Source organism: Callorhinchus milii, unplaced genomic scaffold (assembly GCF_018977255.1).
Source record: "Callorhinchus milii isolate IMCB2004 unplaced genomic scaffold, IMCB_Cmil_1.0 Scaffold2, whole genome shotgun sequence".
NCBI classification, from domain to species: domain Eukaryota; kingdom Metazoa; phylum Chordata; class Chondrichthyes; order Chimaeriformes; family Callorhinchidae; genus Callorhinchus; species Callorhinchus milii.
In genome coordinates, this window is record NW_024704743.1 from 86,760,750 (window position 1) to 86,787,089 (window position 26,340).

The following is a 26,340-nucleotide window of genomic DNA, read 5'->3' on the forward strand; positions in this document are numbered from 1 at the left end:
CAGCAGAGCCAAACTGGCACTTTTTCAATCAGAAGTTTTGTATTGTATTGAGCAGCACAGAAAAAATGACCAAAGGTCAAACCTGAAATCAATTAGGGTGAAAGGCGATAGGGTCACTGGTATTAGCTCATAACTCTAGTTTAAATGAAGTTAGCAACAATCCACCCAGACACCTCATCTACCTCACTTAAGCCTTGGTTTTAGCTGAGGACAACCTCCTCCATAGTTGTCAGCATTCCAAACTGGAATCCAGGTGTCACGAGGAGGAGAATTGGCAGAGAAGGAGGATGGACCAGCAAAGCCATCCTTGTCCTGTTATAATAAAGAGCTGAAGCTGCTGCGATCAGAGATGTTACTGTTTTTAGTTTTGCTCAATTCCTTTGAGATCAATGAAGAACCTCGATGTTTAGGGCTTCCTCACTAACATGGATCCTGCCAACAGCACCACCTATTCCATCTCTCTTTATTAGGTGTATTCCATGGCTCCCAGAGATGGTTTTGCAAAGACTGGATCATAACTTCTAAAATAATAATAATAATCCTTGCGTTTGATAAAGCATCTTTCATATTGGGAGGATGTCTCAAAATTGGTTCACAGGATATGCTGCAAACTGTAGAGATTGTGTATTTTTGTGAGTGAAATAGTAGAGATTCAATTAAAATAAATGTTTGCATTTTCCCCGCTTTATCCCCGCTTTTGCAGGTATTGTTCTTCCAAACTTTCCTCTCTTTCTAGTCCAAGCTCCAAATCTGCCATCCTACACAATCTTCCTTCTCCCTGTTGAATTCAATTCAAGATCTTGAATTCAAGATCCTCATCCTCACCTACAAGGCCATTCACGGCCTTGCTCCCTTCTACTTCTCCGACCTACTATCCCCCTACTTACCTGCCCGTACCCTCCATTCCTCTGGCTCCGGTCTGCTCCACATCCCCCGCCCCAACCACCCTACCATCGGTGGCCGGGCCTTCAGCCTCTCAGCCACTAGGCTCTGGAACTCTATCCCCCAGTGCATTCGCCGCCTCCTCCCTTTCCTCCTTCAAGGCCGATCTCAAGACCTTTCTCTTCGACCGTGCCTTCAGCTCCCCTCTCGACTCTCTACCCCCTCCTCGCTCCCTCCCTTCCCTCCCCTCACCCTGACCATTTCCCCCCTGCTCGGGTCCCGAACTAACTGTCCAGCGCCTTGGGACATCCTCCCGACGTGAAAGGCGCTCTATAAATGAAATCTTGTTGTTGTTGAAATCGCGAATCTTAGTTTATTCTTTCTCAAAATATTAAAACTGTGGAATGCCTTGTCTCCCTCAGTCGTCTCTTCATGCTACAATCTATTAAACACCCATCGCATCTTGACTTTTCTCAGCTATTCTTTTCAGTGTTGGTGTCTTCCTGCACTGTGAGCCTCGCTCTCCATCAAAGGTGTCAACCTACTTTCAGATGCATCAAGACAATAGAACAAGTTTAGAGTTTAAAGTTGTAAAAGGCAAGTTCAGTACAGATATCAGCTGTATTCCTTTATCGAGAGGGCAATTAATGACTGGAACAGGATACCAGGAAGAGTGGTTGAGGCTAGGACACTGTTATTCCACATATGAAGTAACAGCTTGATGCTGTGATGGAAAAATGGGAAGGTGGATGTTTTGGAGGGATCATATCAAATAGGCCGAAGGGCCTTCTTTCTCCAAACAAATCTTGTGATATGAGAAATGTTCTGCTTGCTTTGCTTCTTATGAGGGGCTTGGAAAGAGAGATCATAACCCTGAATCTGAAAACTGACATAAACCTAAACAAAAATCTTCCTTTAGAGTGGTATCGGAGAGAACAGTGGCTTCTGAGGCTAAAATCTCAATAGCCCTTAAAGAAGAATATTTTAACTTGATTTTTGATACATGAGAATTGATGCAGGGAGTGTGTGTTTTAAACAATAATCCGCAGTGCAGTGTACTGAAAGAAAAGGCTGCATTTCAGCAGCTATTTTAAAATGAATATTGCACCCTTAATACGTAGTTAGAAAATAGCCAGTGAGAAAATAAAAAGATTTTGCAGCATTCTGGGAAATCTCTGATGTCTTCTGTTAATGAGAAACAACATCCCTGACTTGCTAACCAATCCAGACTTCACTGATATAGACTTGGGCTGTTTAGTAATGATGAATTTGAATGTTCACATGTGGAATGTTATCAGCCTGTGCACAATCCAACCAATAGTTAGCCCTGATGGGGGTAGCTGGATTCCTCATTAACAGAACATATTTAATCCAGAAGTTCCTTATCAAATGTCACACCTGCATCTCTAAATGGCATTTTCACGTTCAGTTGCATGTATTCCTGAGATGAGGCTCCAAGGTGCTTTACTGAGATTAAGAGCGAGAGTGTGCTAGCTTATTTTATCATTTAGCAAGTCTGGAAAGAATCCAAGGAGTTTTTTTTGTTTTGTTGTTGTAATTAAAAAGCCTTTTAGGCAACATTGTAAGCATGGAAATATGAATATGCAGCGATGCATTGAGCCCGCACAGAGCACCTCAATGCTACCTCAATGTATCTGTGTGACCCCTTTTCTGCACCGCGTATTCACCCCACCTTCCCTGACCATCCATTCACTGAAAATCATAAACCACTGGAGCAAAAATAAGCTCATTGAAATGATTATACAGGAAGTGAGGATTGTGATAGCTGAGAATAAATAGAATTCATCACACATTTTTTGTATCTAAAGAGGCAGAAGTTTTTGCTTCTAATGAATGCATTAAATTTGTTCCAAATAAATATTGTGGTGGTTGTTCTTGTGATAAATGTATTTAATAAATGTTTAAGTGATTTTCTAACAACATCAGAAACAGTTATAATGTATGAGACCCATGGGAGAGGAGGCATTAAAGAGGATTAATGGTATCATGCAGAGAAATATGCTAAAGTTGCACAAAATATCCAGAATATGTCTTTTTGAAAATTCTTACAGCATTTCACTCAATTCCGAGCTAGCATCATGTGTTGGTTGATTACAGCGCTCCCTAACACTCAAACCTATTTATGACAGGCCGATAGGGTGGAGTTGGAATTCACCTTGCGAGCTAGCAGTGTCACAGCCATAACTCTTCCCAACAGAAATACCCCTTTAGTTGGTGGCTTGGAAGACTTGGTGGCCTGTATTACTTCATTCGCTCTCACTATAATAATAATAATAATCTTCACATTTGATAAAGGGGCTTTTGCTTTGGGGGGAAAAGATATTTTGCAGGATATACTGTAAAGTGGAGTGACTGAGGGGAGATTCTCAAGCACCATCTGTAGGCTGGTTACAAGGCTGGGGTCTCAGACCGGACCATCGTTCCAGGCAGGAAGATGAATAATATTCTGTGAAAATACAACAAGGCTTTAAAATTTACTTACTTATTTCAACAGCCCCATAAAATTCCTCAAGTCTCCATTAAGATAAGCTGTCATCGAGACAAGAGTGCCAAACATCCAGCACAACTAGATGAGGAATTTATGGCTTGCAAAGCAGAAACTGCTTATGGCGATGCCCCTTTAAAATGTTATTTGCATATTATTGCAGCAATGTATTTATGAAGAATCCTATTTCTAAATCATGGACACAGAGATCACTGCTTGGTTCATTTTGAATTCATGAAATTGACCTGAAAGTGACAAGCAGATCATTGGGAAGGATTGCCACAGTTAGCTGAAGGAAATTTGCATGTTTTAATAAACAAGAGAAATTTACATTTAGGGAAAAGCAACCCCTAAATTGCTGGTCATCTATTTATTCAGCTGTATGCATTGCTGTATCACTGATCTATTAACACCTTCATTTACCTGGTACATTCACTCTTTGCAAATTTGGATAAGCTGCAAATAGGAAGGGCCTGAAATGTCACCTACTCTTAGCATTTAAATCATCTCCACCCCAGAATCCCATTGCCTCATTATCCCATCGCCCCATCTCTAAAACCCACATAAAATCTATCTCTTTGGTACTATTTTCTACTTCATCCACTTCTGCTCCCACTCCATATCATTGTAAAGTGTTGTATTTTAAAATTTAACATTAAGCAAAATTATGGAAATTCTTCAACTCATTCTTAATTTACAAGCCTGTTTTCCACAGCTTTTTATAAATAACCAGCTTCCAAATTAAGCTAGCGTTTAAGAATGTTCTACAATTTTCTGCACAACCTTGATTTTTAAGGCAAATTGGTCTTACAGTGGAATTTCAGGCCCTTGTCCGTGAAGCTCTTGTGCACATCAGTGTCAACTCCTGCACACTGTAGATGGAGTAAAAGTTAACAATTTACACAGCTGGTACTTTGTGGCTTGTGCATCAGTCCATATGTACAGGGTCAGATGTGATTCACTTCGGACTAGGACTCCGACTGCTATCTCCGTTATTAATAATAGTAATAATACTCCTTGCATTTAATACAGCATCTTATCACGTCATTGAGACATCTCAAAGCCCTTGACAGGATACATTGAAAAGTGGATTGATTGTATTTTGCGGGCAAAATTTGCACATATACTTCACATTGGGTGAGCTATACCCCAAACACAGCAAAGGAAACATTGCCTGAGAGCATGGCAAACTCTTCAGGCTGGAAATGGAACATCTAATTAGTTTATTCCTGCTGCTATGTTTTGGTAAAGGAGGATCCAACAATCAGAAGGTAGATATAAATGGTCTTTGGAAGGTGCACACTATAAGTCTTTATAAACAGTGTATCACGAAAACATGTACAGTGCCAGTTTTAATGTGGTGTATGCTGTATCTGGAAAGGAATCCCTTATATTGCTGTTCAGTGTGACAGCATTGTGTTTGCTCACAGAGACCCAGGATCTATTGCTCTAAAAGAGACATAAATCAACCACTTCATGCTCAGAGAGATTGAACTCTATTCTGTAGTCAAGTAGTCTTTATACTATGAAACCTGTTTAGGGTAAGTTTCCCATTTCTCCATCCATGTGTAAGAAAACAATCCCCTGCTGCCGATTAGGCTACAAACAATCCTTCTGTTTAATGCACAGACTGCATGAACAGAGCACAAGTGAAATAAAACAATCAACAAATACATCAAAAAGTTATTTTTTCTGCTCAAGAGATTCAAAATACAGCTTTTCCATACATTTCTTACCTCCAGCCTTTGTAACTCTACAAAATGAAAATGACTCAAGGTGTCAAAATTGTGAACTGTGTTAACACACTGCACAAAATGTCACCCTATTGATCACTATAGATATTGAACTAATATCTAACTGTATTACCAAAGCTGCCAAGGGAGCCTGTTGGGAGCCGGTCCATGTCATACCAAGGCAATTCAACAAATAAAATTACAGTAAGACTCCAATGCGTGCCATAAATTTTCAATAAAATATTCATTAGCAGCTCACAATTTTTACCCCACAAATGCAAAACTGGGTCCAATTTGAATCCAACACTCCTAAGTGGAGTAATACACGGATGTGCCAGCTTGTTTCAATTGATTGTACTCTTGTCTTAGATCAGAAGATAGTGTGTTCAAGCCCCATAGTCTAGCTAATAGTCTAAGATGACACTCAACTGCAATGCTGAGGGACTTGCATTGTTGGAGATACCATCCATTGGATGAGACATTAAAAACCAAAGCCCCAAATGTCAATTTGTGGATGTTAAAGATTTCATGATACTATTGAAAAGAGAAGGGATCTAAATGTCTGAAAGACCTTCACAGTAATGCAGATTCTTTCTTCTTGCACTAGCTCACATTTGACCTTCTTGCCATAACAGTGGCTTAGTCATGATTAAGATAATTTATACTCTAACAGGATTAATCAGTGTTTACTGTAATATGTATAAGATAATAGAGGGGAAATCCTCAGATTATCGGGAAATGTATTGACCTAAGGTCCTACCATGATGGTCAGTAAATTGACTGATGATCAGAGCATTGCTCCTCTTATGCTTTAATGATGGTTACTCACCAAGCTTCTGAGAATCACATCAATACATGTGCAAAGCGTGAGCTGTGTATCGAAAATAGCTGAACCTCAACCAGGGTTTAAAATGTATGAGTTGCATCCTAGATTTGCAAAGGATTCTATCTTTGTAAATCTTGCCGGTGCGCTATTCTCTCTTCAGACATGTGGGTGGGCATCCCACAGAAACTCATTCCACACATGCAGAACCCTGCAAACCAAAGAACAATGAGGTAGGGTGGTCCGAGCCAGACAAATAGCTTGCCAGACAGTGCTTGCAAAGGCAAACTATGAGGTTTTAGCTGGTTCAATTCCAGCAGTACCCCAACGCACACTCTGGGGTTCCCAATCCTTGCTCTTGCTAATTTGTAGCTAATATTTTGCAGCATTCGGTAAGCAGGATACATTCCCCCATGGAAAGAATGCACATACCAGACATGGGAATTTCCACATGTAGGTAATGTGCATGGAACTCTGTCTGGTTTCTGCCTGTAGAATGGTGATAAGTTTCTGCATGTGTCAGACACCTTGACACCCCCCTCCCCCCAAAAAAAAACCTACACCTTTGGACTCATTATTTGCAAATTGTTTGTGGAGCCAGGTTGAGAACACTGTGTTTTAATATGTAACTTCCTTGAAACACACAGGCAGTTTGGGAAGGATACCTGTTCAGGCAACTGAGTAATTCTGATAACTGATCACGTATTAATTCCAAAGTTGTATTGTACTAAATGACATTAATTCAGCCCAGAAACCGATATTCAGTATAATTAAATGATTAAGCATGCAGGGCATGCTGTGGGGTGCAGTTGCTTCAGTTAGCCAGTCAATTTGGATAAGTACTGTACCATGCAGAAGAATGATAGTGCACTATAGAATAGTTGGAGGAAGAATTACGAGGATGAAAAATTTGATTTTTCTTAACAGATTATATATTACTGAATGCGTTATCAAATCTATTTTGCATTTTTCCATCCATTCCTAAAGACTGGCTGTGGGTGTGAGCCTTATTCCTCCACTCCAACATAGTTGCAATTGGTTGGCTTTGAGACGTTCTACCAACGTGAAAAGTGCTATATAAATGTAAATTGTATTGTACTATATGAAGCCAGTTCCAACATTTCTGTTCTGCCATCTTGATCTCCTGCTAGTGATAGTGATGCTTGTTCCCAGTATCAGCCCTGCAGTGCCATTTCACGGGCTACTGATTGAGTTAAGCCAGTATCACATGAAGTGTCACTGAAAAAGCATAGTCCCTGATAAACAACAAGAGCTGACACTCCAGTGCAGTGGTGGGGAGCATTGTTGGAGGTGTCATAATTTGGTTGAAGCATTAAATCAAGATCAGATGACATTAGATTCTTTGGCATTATTCATTAAAGAAGGGAGTGCCTCCTGATCTCTGGCCAATAAACCTCCAGATAAAGCAGATAAAGTTTGCATTGACTTCATGGCTGATACCTTTTTGTGTAAATTTGCTCCAGAGTTCCCCTATAATTACATAAGAGACTGCATTTGACACTAGTGACTATCCTCCTTCGAGGAAGAAGTAAGCGGGATCTCTGTGGCGGTCTCAGTGGTCCTGTTCTTGAGCCAGGCAGGTCCATAATAGTCCAGGGTACTGCTAATAACAGCACAGGCAGCCTGCCTCATCAGGAGGACTTGGTGGGGTAGACTGGGAGCATGAATTCTTTCCACTGTGCTTCTGTTATACTTGCGAGCCAATACCCTAATAGGTAGGGTTGTCCTAGCAGTGGGATGTTTGCTAGACAGTGCTCTCAGAGGTAAGCCATGTGGTTTTAGCTAGTTGAAACTCCAGCAGTGCCCCCAAAGTGTACCTACAATCTTTGAAATTATGAGGAGGTAAACATGGTGTGTCTCTGTGGGAGAGTGTGCACATTCCATTCCAGGCACAGGGAAATTTCCATGTGTAGGTGGCATACATATGTGGAACTATAAGTCTGGTTTGGATACTCTTAAGCATTTGTGATGGTCCCACGTGTATCAGACACCTGGCTGACCAGAAAAAAATACACTCAACAGCAATTATCTACAAAGTATTTATCTGTGAAGCACTTTGAGCTGCCTTGACCTTATAGCATTATATCAAATGCAAGGATTATTATTTGACAATGGCAAAACTGAAATTCTGAAATCTTCAAGCTTGACCATATTTCACCCCCATACAACTACGGTACAACAGTTGAGTATGAACTTATCTCATTAGAGTTGATATTGCAGAACCCATTGATTTCAAGATTCTCACACTCGTGTACAAATCACTTCATGCTCTGGCACCACCCTACTTCTCTGACCTGCATACATCCCACTCCATTACCGGCACCTTCGCTCAACTGGCTCCGGCCTCCTGCGTTTCCCTTGTCCCCTCTGCTCAACCATCGACGGCCATGCTTTCAGGCATTACACTCCAAAACTATGGAACTCTCTGCCTCAAACGCTCAACCACTTCCTTGTGCTTCTTCAGATCACATTTTTACTTCCTCTTCGACTGTGCCTATTGTCACCTTTCCCTCTCCCTGGCTTGTCATCATGCTCCGAGAGCAGTATTAAGCGCCCCAAGACATTATCCCACCGGAAAGGCAATATATAAAATCAAGTTACTGCTGATGTGAATTTGTCAATTTGGTGATTTAATGTCAATACAGTCAGATAGTGTGAAATAAAATCAGAAAATACCCCAGGTTCAGGTTACCCTGTGTGAGGTTGTTGCAATGGCAGAAACTCTCTTCCCTGTTTAAATAGTGCCAATGGAATCTTTAATCTGAGGTTAGACAGAACCTCGGTTTAAAGTCTCTTCTGAAGGATGGCACCTCTGACAATGCAGCACACCCCTCGTGTAGTGTCATGGGGCTTGAACCCACAACCTTCTGATTCAGAGGCGAAAGGTGCTACCAAACAAACCAAGCTTTAAGTTTCACAAAAATGCAAGTAAATACAATGCTGTTTTATCTCCTTCCATTCAAATATAAAAAAACATGAACAATATCTCCTATGAGACAGGCTTTCAGGACACATGTTGTCTACCTATTAGGCAGTCTTAAATAAATGGGCTTCCTTTGCCTGTAGCTACTCTGGATTTACTGAAAGAAAAGACAAGAAATTGAAGGATGGTTGGGGCTGAGGCCAACAGACTTTTCCATAATCGATGCCATAGCCAGCAGAATCTGGATTTTATTTTCTCTTTAGAAAACTTGATGTAATCAGAAACCACTGCTAACCTTACTGTTGCCCATTGTCCTTTCATTATTTGTTCTCTTTCTTTCCAAATCAGAATATCTTGTCGGTTTAAAAAAAAATTAGGGTTGTAAACATTGCATTTGCTTATCGGACATTGCTGTACTAATTGTAACATTTGGGTTGCAATTGAAAATGCTGGATAAGCTATCTATTTCTTAAAATAAAGCAAGAGAAAAAAACTTCAATCTCAAAATCTGGCAAAGGCCATTTTGCAGCTGGCATTTTGCTTCTTGTTCTTTTTTGTTCGACATTTTGGACCTTTTATTAGGAGGCTCCGATCTCTTGCAGTCCCCTTTCCCAGCCCCTCCTCTGTTTTGCCAACTCAGGCCTATTTCATGTCACCAGCCCCCTCCACCCTAATATTAATGGGTGAATTTTTGATCAATTTTTCCCTCTGTCTGAAACTTTGTTAAATTCCTCTGCCTTGTTCCCTTCCTCTACACTTTCAAAACTCATCTGAATACCTATCCCTTTGACTGTTCCTTTGGTCACCTCCTCCTCACCCCTCTATCACCCGCCTGGTTCAGTCTGCCATCAGATCCCTGTTTTGTGCGTTGAAAGGACAACACAGGTGTGAATTGTTGAAAACCAGCTGAGAGCATATTGCTGGCGTAATAATTTCCAGTTTTTATAAACTGCATATTCAACGCTAACAAGAAATATATATTAATGGTATTAATTGCCGTACCTTTGCAGAAGACACAAGAAAAAACGTAAAGTTAAAACAAAGCATCAAGATTGACTTATCAACCATCCAATTTCCTTTGACAAGACAGTCTGGCTGCAGTCTACTATCAGTATTCAATCAACACTTTTAAAGATTTTATGTTTCAATTCCATATCTTTCCCTTGTTTGTAAGGATATTTTTAGACGGGTTTAATTCTTATCGCTATTCTAAGCTCTGCCTCCAATTCCCGTGGTTGAGGCTGTTATGGCCTCTCGTCATCATTGTGATTTCAGCCAGACATCTTCAATGGAAAGTGAGGATACGCTTCATCCTAGCAGATTTCAGTATTCAAATGAGGTGTATTGAATAATCTGTAATAGAGATAGGGTTGAAACATGAGGTATTGATCTTCTTAATAGTGGTTCTGCTTTTTCAGTGCAAACAGCATAACCCTCCAGATATAATGTCGCACCCCTTATCCCTTCCATTTAACATTAGCTGCCTATCACTTCAGAACTGTCACCACTGGAATGCAGTTCCCTAAAGCTCTCCTTACCTATCTGAATCTTAACAGGATCATTGCACATTTGGATGAATTCAGCTCCGAGGTCTCCATGCCCCTTTCTGTTTTGAAAGCGACCCTGTATGTTACAATTCGTCTCTGAACAGAACAAAATTACCAGGCTAGTTTCTACAGCAACCTCTTACAGGGATGACATGACTTCAATCTGAATTGCAATGCATTATCACTCCAGCACAGCTTACCATATGACCTCCAGTGGCTAGGTCAAAAATCAGCCATGTTAGCAATTCAGGTGTTTCCCTTGTATGCTCACAGCACATATTTCCTGATGGAAAGATACTTTCTGCATTTATGTCTAATGCTACACCAGCCTGCATGTGTCTCAGCTATCTTTCATTAGGTAGCACTTTGTCAAGGGTCACGTTTCAAGGTTAGAAAGATCAAATAACTTTTGCAGTTAATCAGACACTGATTTCTCCGTAACAAACTGAAATGAGGAATCATTTTCAATTAAGTTAAATGGCAATGCGTTTTAGTGGAACAGGTCTCAATTTCTCAGCGATTATTTCCGCGTTCTCACAGGTTAAAGTCCGTCCATCGATTCTCCGTTACAAGCCTGAACTCCTGTGTTGCAAATATAATGCCTACATCACATATCAAAGCGGGCAATAACATTGCAATATTGGGGTCTAATTTACGGTGATTTATAACAAGAGTCAATAATATTTACTTCGAATCATGGATAGGCAATTTTGCTGGTAACTGGAGGTGCGGATGTCAAACTGCGGGAAGTGACATACTTCTGGTGACAGACAACATTCTCTGTTTGCAAATTTGAATTGATATCAATGACTCCCATTAGAAATGGCCACAGATTAGAGCTGATTGTCTGGACTTTATTTTTATTAAATGCTTTCTGGGAATTTTGGAATTTCTGAAATTCTATTTTGTTTAAGTGTACGCCATTTTTTAAAAAATATCTTAGTGCAAATGATTTTCTATCAAGTATTTAAGGCAAAGTGCATGCTTATTAAAAATACGAGTGCATTCAATTTCCACTCAGTGTTCATGCAATCTCCCTATAGTAACACCTTAGCGGGAATTAGTGGTTACCTATTTGCGTCATCTCCACAACTTCAATGGGTCTCTGGGGAAGACTGCAGAGACAAGTGGTTGTCCCACTGTGCTGGCTGCACAATGAAAATATCAGCAACCAATTTCTGCGAGTTATATTTCTCGATGAACTCGATCCGGTCTTTTCAAAAAAACTTGAATAGACACGTTCCAATGCAATCTTTCAAACCCCGGTAAAACAATGGAGTTTGATTCCTGCAGAAGTGACCGCATTGATCTGACAACGCCATAGCATACTTCTCATCCATTTTCCTTCTGGGGCATTTAGTTTTTGTCACTGTTACACCGGAAAAGGCTTTTGGAGTAATTACTTTAAATACAAATCCCTTCTAAGTACGAATGAGAAATAAGCCAACTGTAACACTGCTTACAATGAAAAGCAGATTCTGGTGTATTTTATTCATTTTGTAGTAAAATACTCCAGAGTGACAGCGCTGCATAAACATTAATCAAAATAGTGACAGCGCTGAATGGTGCCAAAGCACAAATATGTTAATACTGATAAAGTAAATATTTGGTGATATGGAGAGTTTACATCTTGAATGCAATCTTCAGGCAGCTATGTCAATGGAAAGGTCATCAGCAGCATTCAACAAATCAACCTCAATTCTGATTCTCCTTCAGAAAGTCCGTGCTTTGGAAGCAGTACAGGATCCAAGCAAAATTCATCCACTGTCAATTACAAATAAAGGATTGGCTTATTTGCGGGATCTTGCAGTGCGCAAATTGGCTGTCATGTTCACCTACAAATGCACAGTCACTACATTTAACAGGAATTATTGTAAAGCTACTTGAGACATTTTGATGTTTCAAGCATTTGATCACATGCAAGGATTGTTATAACTGTAAATCAAAATAATAATTCTTGCATTTTGATATAACACTTTATCATATCGTCAAAACGTCTGAAAGCTGTTCACAGGATTTACTGTAAAGTGTAGTGACTGTGTATTTTTGGTTGATGAACATAAGTGGGTAACAGAGATAGAGGGAAGATGAATTTGCATCTTTATATCTGTACAGCGTTACAACACTGATCTGCATGCAAAAAAACAGGGGGGAGGGGGAGTGAAATGATTCAAAATTGCATAGTTCTTTTTCAAACAATACCACAAAGGCAATGTTAAATCTGCTACAGCTCTTTCATTATCAGTATTTGTTGTATCTCAGGCATTCAGCAGTTAACTATTGTAGTTGACCTGAAGATTACAGAACAAGTCAGAGTGTGTCATAAAACCCAACACTGGGGAAGAGGAGGGATCATTTGAGGTTACATCAATAACGTGTAGGGCAATAGCTTACAAAAAGACAGTATCTACAATTATTTTATTTTATCCTTGAAGTTATATTTCTTTAAAAACAGAAAATCGCTGTATCTCACAAATTGACTGCCATGTTCACTTACAAATACACAGTCAACTCTAAAATCAGTAAATCCTGTGAAGCGCTTTGTGACGATTCAATGACATGATAAGACATTGTATCAAATGCAAGGATTAGTATTTTATTATTAGATACTACATGGAGAGTGAAGTAATTCAAAATGTCGTAGTTCCTTTTCAAATGACACCACATCAGGAAAGGTTAAATATTGTTTCTATTTTTCTGCAGGTTTGAAACACTGGGTTTCATGTTATAAGGCAAAACAACTGATGGGTCCTGGCACCTAAATGCAACGTGAAAAGATTGCTATGTAGAGTAGATTGGATTTGTGATGGTAACTTAAGGGCTTTTGCAGCACTTCAAAGCTTGGGGAATGATTTGTCGACCCTTCTCAGGTTTAGCAAACTTTTCTGCTTTGTTGTCTATAGACACAATAGAAAATATCATTTTAAACCAACACAATTTCCACACTAGATTGCTTTGACGCCTTAAAACCACACTTTATCTAAAGTACACATTTGCCACAAGGATTATCGCACATGGATTAATACTAAGCATTTGATTACATGTAAGGTTCAATGGGGAAAATGACAACCCAGAATGGATGATGATTTTTAAAAAAAAATCTCAGTGATGGTGAAAATGGTGAAGGAAAATATTGTTGGAGTGCCCAGTTAGGTGTCAGCCCGGCTCAGTCAGTAGAAATCTCAGCTCTGAATCAGAAGGTTGTGGGTTCAAGCTCTCTAGCAGGAACTTTGAACTCATATAGTCTAATACGGAGGGGAATAATGAATTGTTGGAGGTGCCGTCCTTCAATATTAAATGTGAGACATTAAACCAAGGCACCATCTGGCAGTTTAGGAAGGCCTTAAAAATCCCATGGCACTATTTGAAAAGAAACATGAGTTTCTCCCAGTATCCTGGCCAACAATCCCAAAATAAAATTGGTCTTTCACTTCATGACCATTTGTGGGACATTGCTGTGAACAAATTGGCTGCCATGTTCGCCTACAAAACACAGTCGCTGCACTTTACAGTGAAGATCCTGACAATGTTGAGTTGATGAAGAACTTCTTCACTCAAAGGGTGGTGAATGTATGGAACTCACTACCCCAAAGGGCTGTTGACGCTCAGTCCTTGAACATATTCAAGACTGAGATAGATAGATTTCTTATTGCGAAAGGGATTAAGGGATATGGGGATAAGGCAGCGTCAGGTTATTAGCTGGAGTTAGATTAGAAGATCAGCCATGATTGAATGGTGGGGCAGGTTCGAAGGGCCAAGTGGCCTACTCCTATATGTTATGTTATGTTATGTTATGTTGCCCATGAACCTAATTGAATAAATGGAAACTCCCTCTAGTTAGCAAAACAAATACAACAACATCTACTAGCATGAAGTCACAGCACAGGACAGTGAGAAAATAAGCAGGCAAACATCTCGGTGAGAAAATCCTAGACATAACTACAGTAGCTGAAGCTAAAGGACATATCAATTTATTCTCACCTGTTACAAGTGGGCTGTTAGTACAGAGAGGCTCTTACTGTGTACTGTAACTGTGGATCAGATATGAGTGACTAATGGGGCAAGATACAGACCAAAAGGACATGAGGTCGCAGATCAACAGGGCTGTACTGCAGCAAAACAAAAACATAAACTTTTATTTTAAAAAGAAAAAGACTTGCACTGAAAAAATACTCAGTACTCTGTAAAATGAATGGGAGTTTAAATCTCAAGCAAGATAGAGTTAGCTGATCTCAGTTGAGTATGATATTTGACATGGGTTAGAGAGGGGGAGAAATCAGCCATTGTTGTTACATCTGACTACTACCCATATCACGTGTAGAAATTGTTTCTGAATACTGCTCAGTTCTTTTTGAAAATGAATACATAATAAAAGAGAACAATTTAACAAATGCCAAATGGAACTCGAACAATGGAACAAAAATATTCTGTTCCTTCACCTTGAAACCACCGCACCACTGATAATTACTCATACATAGAGCTCCACTATACAATACTGTATAATTTGTGAAATAATAAGCTACTTCACAGCACTGTGCTCAGACTAGGTCTGCCATGCTACACACTACAGGAGCAATCAAGAATTCCTCCGACGGCCTAAAAATGAAGCCAGAACATATTACCACAGTTTCCTATCAAGCAATAACTGCCTTATAAATACTTTACAGACTGTAACTACTTTGAAATCTGCTTCTTGTTCAGAATTTGACAGCACAATGGAAATTTTCTTTTTATCATGCAGAAGCCCCACACATTCCAATGAAATCCACGGGTACATTGCACTGATTAATCCTTGCATTCTAAACGTTCTTAGTCATTGTAATATCAATGGAACCATAATCAAGATTGCACTTAGCATAGCTGCCAGGAAACCTTATCAATCTGAGCAGCATAGGAAAGTGATGTCTTTGACCTTGAAAGATTAACTATGATTTCATGATGAGTTTTGTCCTTTTAGTTTTTATCTTGTTGGTTGTATTTTAAGGAGGAGGGAGTGAAATGAATGAAGGCTGTATCAGCAGAACATATTGTAAGCACACTTGACATGGTGCAAGATAATGCAGTCTTAACTCCTACCAGAGTAGGTCAATCCACCAACATTGCATCAGATGACAGTTTCATTGCTGCACCCCCCCCTCCCCCCGCAAACTACTGACACCATCACACACAAACACACCTTCCTCTGCGGAATTTTGCCCAACTTGGCTGTTTAATTGCAGAGATTCACAGACATTTCTGGCTGAATTGATTTTATGATCCAGTTTCTTCTTTGCTAAGTCCCGGGTAGAATGTTTCAGAAAGTAAGCGACTCTGGCTGCAGAACGTTATCAGCAGCCCCCTCCCCCAGTGCTCTGCAGCATTCCAGCCTTTAAGTCATACTGCAGCTGCATTCTGAGTTGAATTGGGTCTGTGCTGAAAGTGATGCTTACAATGTCTATGGTACTTACTTTGTCTTGCTTCATAAAAGTAGCATTGCTCTTTCTGAAGCACGAATGGGCACAGAACAGTCAGTGTATTGCAATTCAAGGCTGTGAATCTATCCAAACAGAATGCGAGCAGTTTGTGAAGTAGAGGAGATATCAGCTTTTAACTCTTTACCATGTGTTGAAAATTCCATACAACTTATAGCTAAGATCAATTCTCTCGCAGCAAAAACAATGTATATTTTCTTCCTGTTTCTATCTTATCACCTATGGATTGTGTTTATGAGGTTGAGGTGGTACTACAGTTTTTAGAAGAATGTGCTTGCCTGGTAAGATAATATTTGAGGTGATGGATAATATTATCAAATGGTCGAAATTGCCAATTTACACTGCAGCTTGTATGAAGGATCACAAATATCACAGAATCATTTTAATTTCAAGACATCAGATAAACAAATATCTGATCTATGCATAGAATTCCACTGCACATACAAAAACAACACTTATTTTCCATTGCAAAGAATCCAATTTTAATGCTTCACTGGTGCATTATCTGGTTTCCAGCAAACAGTTTGCCCAATTATTCATATTTTTAATGTTTACCCCACTGGCTATTGTCATTCTATTGCCCAGTTTTGCTTGAAGACAATTGCATGTTTTTTGAAAGCATAATCTTGTGCACATTAATAGCTACCTTCTAAAGATAATTGTCATTAATATTCTTAATCAGAAAAATGCACTTCAAGTGGCTTCTGATTGGTTCACTTCCCAGACTCAAAAGGTAAAATAGGTACCCTGCTCTGGGTCCTTAAGGACAATAGAGAGCACAGAAGCAGAAAAGGCCATTTGACCTGTGAGCATGTTCCCTCCACTGATCATGTATAATCTGCTCTATTGCAAACTTGCCCAATCCACTCAATCTCCTGAGGGAAACAGCCAAGCACCAAAGATAAAGTTCTGCAAAATTACTCCAAGACCCTCAAGGGTAATCAAGAAAAACTCCAGAATATTGATCCAACCTTACGCTTTACAACCTCCAGCTCTGACCAGCCGTGGTCCACTTGTCCTCCATTCTCTCTCGACAGAGCATTAATCATTGTGTTCTGCCGAGTATTTGATCATCTCCATCTGATCTTATCCTTATAACTTGCAATCCCATTCTTGGACAGATATTCACATCGCTATTTTGCAGCGGTCAGCAAAACCAGCATCAGTTGGTTCTATTGCAAGTCCATTTTGTTGGGGGGGGAGGGGGGGAGAAGTAGAGCTCTAACTTTACTCTTTGCTCTGTGAGCTGGTGGAGACTTGATGGGACGAATGGCCTCCTTTTGCACTGTAGATTTCTATGTTTCGATGTAATCTTTTCTCTTGGTTGAAGTTGACTAATTTGGTATTTGTGTCATCCAGTTCTATGTTCCATGAGCAAACTATAAGGCCTGTTCTCATTCATCTTAGCTGGCCAGGCCATTCTCTGTTTTAAAAACCTGGACCATGTCCGCTCCCAATCTTCTTAATATCTATTACAATGATGGGAAAATGATAAATAAAGTTGTCTTCTCCAGTGTTAGGGAACTTTGTGGTACATGATTTGAGCTAAAGCTTCTATTGATGTCGAATGTGAATTAGCACCCTCGGTTTGGGGAGCTTTGCTGCACAGATTAGCTAGCCAGTTTTCCAATATAATAACATTAACTTCATTTCTAATCTATTAATTTTGGAAAACACAAAGACATTCGTTTTTATCCTAACCGTCCGATATGAACAGAATGTATTAATATTATTACATTAATGCATTGAATGTAGAGCTTATGATCTTGAGCGTTGAGTGTACTGGAGATGAGCTGTCACCTCCCCCACTCCCACCCCTCACCTGCACATCCAATCCCCCCCACCACCAGCATCCTTCTGAACAGTAATGCCATGCATTGCCAGATGCCAGCTTTACTCTGATAGTTTTATTTAGTAAAGTCGCTTCCTGGCATTCCTACACCACAATCTATGAACCAGAATTCCAATGTGCAGCACATTGTCAGTGGTGTCTCCTTCTAGCACATCCAGGAGATATGTCCCAGCAAGATTCAATTGGCCAAATAACCTTCTTCTGTGCTGTAAATTACTATGGTTCTATTTACCAATTTAAGATGGGCTCCTCTCTCCCGATACACTCAAATTCACGTCCTCCAACAAACATTGAGACTTCATATCTTGATTGTACTCACACTATCTTGATTGTATACATCTCTGACAGTCAAGCACTATACCGCATAAATGGCGTGGCCCAAAGAGAGCAACTGAATGAACTAGACCTGAGGTAGGTATGGATGCTGGTCAGAAAGGAAATGGGGAGAACCTCAGCATATATAACTTGGAACTAACTAACTTGGTGCTCAACCTGAGCTGTACAGCAAGAGTTATCACAGTCTCCTGAACAAGAGTAACAAAGAACTGTCAATATTAGAGTTCAGGCTAGTGAAGTTTCTCTCATCACAAATCATGTAACCGCATGAGCAGCTGTCTCGCTAGTTAATCGACTGTACAATATGAAATGCATTTCTCTCACATTACTGCACAGCAGGTCCAGTGAGGTGTTAATATTATTGGCACAATGCTAATGTTAATACAAGAAAAAATATTTAATAATAATTCTTGTATTTGATATAGTGCCTTATCACATTGACAGGACGTCATAAAGCGCTTTACAGGATATTCAACAATAAAATATTTCTTAACAACTGTATATTAATTCTAATTTGCTATCACATTACAGAGTGAAAAATGCTGTATCATAATCCTGTTATAATAAAACGTATTTTCTGGCTGTGGACTGAACAACTCCCCTTAGCCCAATTTCAGTACATTGATTTGCTTCTAAGGCCAATTTAGAAACATATCCTTGCAATGCAAAAGACACTATAGGGGAAAAGAGAGTTATACAAGAGGAGATTAGGGGAGGTGGAGTCTCATGTAGAGTAGAAACTCTGGCACAGACTAGATCACCCACAAAATATACAGTCAATTTACTTAACAGTATATTCTGTGAAGCGCTTTGAGATGGCTCAAAGAAGTGATAAGGTGCTATATCAAATTTGCAAGGATTATTATTGTTATGGGCGAAAGGTTTGGTTCCTTGCTGTAACAGTGCATGTAAATTCTATCTTGTTTTTTAATTCACTTAAGTACGAAACGTCATGTTTGGAAGAATAACAGAATAAAGAAATACTCAGGTGCAGGAATTAAGATGAGCCACAATCAATTTCCCCCAACCTTCCTGCATTTCGGCTTAATCTTCTTACCTTGAGAGATTTGGAATTGGGGATCTTCGCCACAGGCGTTGGGCACAGCAATTCAGCTTTTAATTTTAGCAACTCGGACTTGCTTAAACAATCCTTGATACTGTCTGGCCAAAAGTGCAAAAATAGGCCTTTGGGTTTAAGTGTGAAACAAAGCTGGAACCGAAGGTCTCCAGGCTTTTTATTTACCACACAAGAGCTGCTCCTATTCTGTTCAGATTGTCTGGACAGATGAGGAAATCTAGCTCGTAGGGGAGATATGAATCATTGTAACTGTGGTGAACTGAGGAGCCTCACTCAACAAAACTGTTCTAAAGGAAGAAAGAACTTAACATGTAGATACCTTGCAAACAGCTTCTCAGGTAATTATTGTCAGGTTTAATGATCGTTTTTGTAGCCAAGTGTGGCATCCATCTGTGCTGGCAATGTCACATAAACAGCCATGAGGTGAACAACCAATTAATCTAGAGGATTGTTGGCCAGGAACACTAGGGGAAAGTCTCTTCTCTTTTCAAATTAGTATCACGAGATATTTAACTTCCTCTTGCACAGACAGGCATCACCTTGACTTAACATCTCACCTTAACATGCAAAGACAACCCATTTGACAATGCAAAGCTCTCCCAGTACTCCTCTGGATTCTAAGCCCAGGCTGTGAGCTCAAACTTCTGACCCAGAGGCGAGGGGTGCCACCAACTCAGCCAATCTCTGATCTGTGAAGAAGCAGTATTTTGTGCTTGTGGTACCGAATGAGTTAACTCTCCTACACTCTTCCCCCTTCCCCATCCAAAAAGAGAATCATTGGTGTCAATTATCTGGATGCCTCAGCAACTCCACTCCCCCACCTCCCAGCAACAGGGAACAGTAAAGTGAATTGACTGTATATTTTGTGGGCGAAACACGGCAGCCAATTGCGCACAGCAGTGTCCCACAAACAGTCGTGGATTGAGTGACCAAATTATGATTGATTGATTTATTGATTTGAAGGGATAATTACCCCCGGAAAAGCGATCCGTCGCCAATCGACTAACAAACAGGTTCCAACTTACTGCTAGGTAAACAGAGGCATGTGGAATAAGGAAACTTTGCCCTGGGAATTAGGGGGAGCTCAGATTCCAATCCAGGCACACAGTGAAGACCTGAGCATTTGATTAGTAACGTGCAAATATGTAAATATTACAGCTGCTGCTGGAATCACTTCAAGCTCTCAAAAGGATGCTGATTATTACTAACAATGAAAGTACGGTGGTTTAACTTTTAAAAATAATTACCTTTTTCCTTTTACAAATTCTTTGTGTACAAATAACAAACAACCAAATAAAAAAATACAACCTATTCAAACCACTGCAATGAGTGAATTAATGTAATGGGTGCAATAATAAAATTACATTTACCTTCATTCAAAAGCTGAGCAGACCTTTTCCCATACTCGTAGTCATGCATCTTGGAATGCCACACTATGGGATTAAATTAAGTGTTTCATAATGTGTCATGTTGAACTCATGAAGAAATCTCTCTTGTTTTACCCCTATATAGCTCTCAAAGGGGATTACTCTGCTCCATTCACTCAAGGTGATGTTGCTGTGAACTGTCCTATCTCAATCACTCAATCTCAGAATTGGTCACTCTGCACTTTTGGATATTATAATGGAACTTTATACAGTAAAAAGCTGGCCCCATTGCGGTTAGCAGACAGGATGGATAATTAGTCATCATGCAACATACAGTTCTACTGAAAAAAAATTATATCAGGATATGTACTGTTATTGACACACTGTGCCAGCCATTCTCTGGATGACTCTCCCTTATTCTGAATCTCACTTTCTCTCTGTCTCTCTTTACCGCTTTGTTACTTTTGGTCTAGAAGTCAAAAATCCCATTGTGTGCATGTTTGAAATTACTGTATCCTTTACTCACACTGTGCAGCTAAAACAAAGCTTTAAGTAACCCTATGTGTGAAACTGTGGGTTTTTTCCGGTGTCTCGCAACTCTGCTACATCGGAGCTAAACGGACCTGTGGAGTGATGGCGTGTGTATAACTGGCATTGTACTGTATGTGTAATTCAATATTACATTAAGAATAAAATGTCATTTATAATTTAACATTACATTACTGTCATTGTAAAAACGCCATAACATATTTGCAAAACTTACATCGGAGAATTCAGAATGATGAGTGCACTGAGCAGCCTGTTCCTTCGGTTAGTACCTCTACATGTAACAGAGTCTCATTGTATTATTATGTTCACAATATTTAATAAATCTATCATTTTGTATATCCACTATATAGTTATTATGATATTTATTGGTTTTCTATAAAAAATAAATACATAAAAGGAGTTTCCATTAATAAATAATCAGAGTCGGTGCTGCATCATCTCTATGTATATTTAGTGCAGCTTTTTCTGAAATTGATAGACTGTTATCAGGGAAGAGATTCTTAGTCTGCCAGCAGCATGGTTATTAACTAAACAATTTTTATGCGCAGTTTGTGTGGTTTTATTTGTTAGGTCCACCAATTTTCTCCCCTCCTCTCCTGCAGGCATCTGACCCCTTTTCCTGCCACTGGAGTACGACTCCACAGGCAACAATCACCCTGAGGAACCTTGTCCAAGTGCACAATAATGATGTGTGAGCCCTGATAATGAGAGCTGGCTGGCTATTTGACTGCTGGCAGCAAAGCAACCAAAACCAATAGTGTCTTCAGCTAATATCCACACACAACACACAAATAACTACATTCCAACAGGGATCTCAACATGATAATCAGAACCCTGACTTATTTTCCCCTTGTTAACCCAGGGTGCTGAGACCGACTGCAGCATATCAGTGCTTCCCTGACTGGAAATAGCTAATTTAGCTCAAATCTGGATTTGGTTTGAACTTGTGACTTTCCGGCCTCTTTTCATGAGACAATGCCTGTGCCCAATCGGCTATCGGAGGAGCGCATTTTACTCAAATTTAACAATAAACATGACAGAGGAAAGAGTAGTTTTGAGAGCCAGCAAGGCCTGTTCTTTTGATGTCATGGTGCTTCTTTCCGATAAGCAGTACGTTCACAGTGAACAATGAACACAGATGTTACACACCACACACTCAACGTAAATTCAAAGCTTCAGCAATTTTTCTTTGACTGTAAAGTGTCCATTTTCAGGGGATGACACGTCTTAGTTAAGTACTCTTCTCCATCTGCTAAAACACTTCTCCAGGATACAATTCTTTCCAGTGTGAGCAAGGAAAAAATAGGTTTAGCCTCAGAGCTTCAACAACTTTGCATGACCTTGTGCTGCGAAACACTGTAAAATTGATTTGGTCATAATAATAAATTGAAGTCTGCATTATCTGTATTCTAATTATAATTAATATAACTGGTATAACTGCTGTATTATTTATGATTGGGCCTACGGAGAATGAAATGCAATAATAATCTGCAGTGTAATTTTATTGATACACTGATGTATGGCTTTAATACTGAAATAATTGTAGGGCAACAAAATCTCTGACATTCCTGAGCGCATCACATCCAATGCCTTGAAAGCTTCCACTCAGTCTCAAATGTATAAACTCACTGAAACACTATTGGGATGCAGATGGAGGGCTGATTAGGTTTGAAGGGTATCTTCAGATATAATCTGAGAATTAAAGCACCAGTGAAACGTATATTGGAACCGCAGGTGTGGAGGGTGCTGCTTGAGCACAGCTCTGGCTCTCCTGACTCTACAGATTACTGTTCTGTGAAAATAGCCCGGCCTCATCTCACCACACTGCTGTACACAGCATCCGAATAACTGCTTTATCACTGTCAGCAAGTTATCTTCATTTGCACTGCCTAACTTAATCATAATAATTCTTGCATTTGATACAGTGCCTTTCATATCGTGAGAATGTTTCAAAGCGCTTCACAGATTTACTGTAAACAGGATAATGCTTTTGAATCATTTTTAATGTTCTTACATGTGTCCTATAACAGCCTGGCTGAGTTGGCAGCAATCTCACCCCTGCATCAAAAGGTTGAAGTCCCAAATTGGGACTTTGAACTCATAGCCTAGGCTGAGAGTCCAATGCAGTACTGGGGTGCGCTACGTTGTTGGAGGGGCCATCCTGCAGATAAGATGTTAAACTGAGGTCCTGTCTGGTGGACATTAAAGATTCCATAGCATTAGTCAATAAGTGAAAGAAGCTTCTCCCAATACATTCTATAGGCGAACGTGGAAACCAATTTGAACGAGGCAAAGGCCCACAAACAGCCATGAAGTGAATCATCAATTTTACCTGGAGAACTAAACAAAAGGCAAAGTACTGCAGATGCTGGAAATCCAGTATAAACACAGAAGTCGCTTGAAACACGCAGCAGGTCAGGCAGCATCCATAGAGAGAAAAATTAGTTAACTTTTCAGGTCAGTGATTTTTTGTCATTGAAAATTGTTGGCTGAACACTGGGATAAACCCCCTTCTCTTTTTAGGTAATGCCATAGGATTTTTCCGTCCACCTGAACAGGCAGACGAGGCTTCGGTTTAAAGTCTTACCTGAAGGATGGTACACTAACAATGTAGCACACTGCATTGGAGTGTCAGTGAAGACTGTGAGTATAAAGTCCTGAGTTTAAAAGTGTAGTGACTGTGTATTTGTAGGTAAACATTGCTTGGGTGCAGAGGATCTTCCAAGTTTGGCAATATGCAAAATTAATCACTGGTACAAGGTACATAAAAACAGCCACTACATTCACTAAGTCAATGGGGCCTACTACTGGCCATCTACCAAAAAGAGTGATCTTTTTGTACTGCATTTACAATAGACATCTCCATTTTATAAATGATACCTGACGGCTCCTGGTCTGACCTCTTCTTGCTGTCCTGTGGTTCCAGGGGCACTGGGTGCCCTCCGAAACCCCACCCAAGTGGTCTTTGTTCACGTGTGAACATCGGCAGTAATATAGGCAGGACACTCAATTAGAGAGAGGGTTCACCACTAAACCTGACCTCCCTACATTCAGTTGCCACATATACATATAACAACCAGTGGAGGGTGCTAAAGAGGGACTGGGAGTAGAAGCTATGGCTGATATTCCCCTCCCGGATTCTGGGAAGTTTGGGGCCAATTTAACCTGTTCATGCAACCCTGACTGAGACCAAAAACTTCTGCATAGCCCAGGATTTGCACCAATCTGTAAAATGCAGCTCGATCTACTTCACTGCCTCTTTTTTTTCTAGTTCTTAAACAACAGCAACAACAAAATTACAGTATAGCAGCTTTCATGTCCGGAGGACGTCCCAAGGCGCTGGACTTGTTTCGGACCCGAGCTGGCGGTCAGGATTGGGGAGGGTGTAGGGCAAAGGGGGAAGCAGGGTGATCAAAAGCACAGTCGAAGAGGAGGGTCTTGAAGGAGGCAAAGGAGGGGGGACAAGGCAGAGGGACTGCAGGATGGAGTTCCAGAGGGTGGGAGCAGAGTGGCAGAAGACCCACCCGCCAATGGTGGGGCGGGCGAGGTGGGAATCGTGAAGCAGGCCGAAGCCCACTGAGTGGAGGGAGTGGGCAGGATGGTAGGGTGTTAGGGGGTTGCAGAGCTAGGGAGGAGCAAGGCCATGGAAGGCTTTGAAGGTGACGACCAGGATCTTGAACTGTATTCTCTGAGTGATGGGAAGGCAGTGGAGTCGGGAGACACAGGCTTCAAAATTTAAAAAAAAGCTTAAAAATTGCAATTGTGTTTAAGAATATGCTGGATTCTGGATGCTCTGAAATGGTAAATGAATACAGTAAATCTAGACCAAGGTGAAATTTCTCCCCACTAATCGACTAGCTAGATGACTATCTATCTGGCTTCAGTAAGATGAATCTTTCAAGTATGGAGTTAGTCTGGTAACTGGATGCTCATGGTAAATGTGTGTGAGTGTGAGTGTGAAACATACTTTTTCGACCTTGTATCAAACTTTAGCCAAAACAATCAGGGAGCAGATGTTGTTTACAGGAGTTACACTGAAACCACTTTACAATGAAGTACTGTGCAAGATGATCAATAATTTGACAATATTCTACCACATTCTCTCTATAGGATGAGTCAATTGCTAATAATATCTGTACCTTAAATGTTTTAATCCTCTTTGAAGGATATTTGTTGAAAGATCTACTTTCACTCTTGTGATCATCTGTCATTTCGAAGAGATATCCCCCTCCCCATTTTCCCCTTCTTCCCCCTTCCCACCAATATTGAGTGTGAAACATACTGCACGAGCACGACAATGTTTAAGGAATAACAGGAAACTACTTGTACTGGAATGGGAATCGGGGACAGAGAGGATGAGACTGCAGTTCTCTATCTATGAAACAGATCAGCTCTAAGCAAATCCGGCAGCTCAATGCTCAGAGTGCATGCTCTCAACAGTGCAAATAAATAAACTGGCTGAAATAAATTATAAAATTAAGAAGAACAAAGGTAAAAAAGACACAAAACTTGAATGCTAGAACTCTAAATACTATATTTATAACAGTAATTCTTATACATTTCACACAGCACTTTATCAAAACATCAAAACAGCTTCACACTACAATAATTACTGAAAATTATTATGACTGTGTAGGCAAGTCTGCAGCCGATTTCTGCACAGCAATATCCCACAAATACCCAGGAAGTGAATGACCAATATAATATAAAACAAATGTGGTCACTCAATCCATTGGCTGTTTGTGGGACCCTGCTTTGCTCAATCGGCTGCCAGGTTTCGCCCACAAGATATACAGTCAGTTTACTTTACAGTATATTCTGTGAAGCGCTTTGAGACATCTCCAAGATGTGATAAGGCGCTATATCAAATGCAAGAATTATTATTATAAATAGAGGATTGTTGGTAAGACACTGGGAAGAACATCCTTCTCTATGTGCTGCAGGTCTGATGTCGTGATTTTGACAATAATTCATCACTATATCAATAGTAAAAGTGTGGACTGGAGGAGGTAGTCTCAGGAATAGGGCAATTTACAATTTAGAACTCTAGATACAGCAGAAGCATACTAGACTGGGCTCACTCCCTCTGGTCTCTTAAATTTTTAACAGGTTGCTTCTAACATTATTAATAAGTGAATCGCACAGTTAACTATTCAATAACACAACTAAGAACCTCCAATATCTGAATGCCCATCCAGCAATGTGAATGAACTTTGGGAGGTGCAGGGCGCTATATAAATACATGTATGTTA

General features: G+C 40.1%; 1 protein-coding gene across 2 annotated transcripts in view; it reads right to left on the minus strand.

Moving 5' to 3' along the window:
- zfpm2a (zinc finger protein, FOG family member 2a) overlaps window positions 1-26,340 on the minus strand; it is a 275,950-nt gene that overhangs the window by 51,708 nt on the left and 197,902 nt on the right. The window contains exon 1 of one of the 2 annotated variants that reach the window (XM_042346926.1): window positions 20,543-20,572. The exons of the other annotated variant lie outside the window; for it this stretch is intronic. The gene's annotated coding sequence lies outside the window, so the exon portion shown is untranslated. Of the gene's footprint in view, window positions 1-20,542; window positions 20,573-26,340 lie in introns of those variants that run through there. 2 annotated transcript variants of the gene reach the window in all.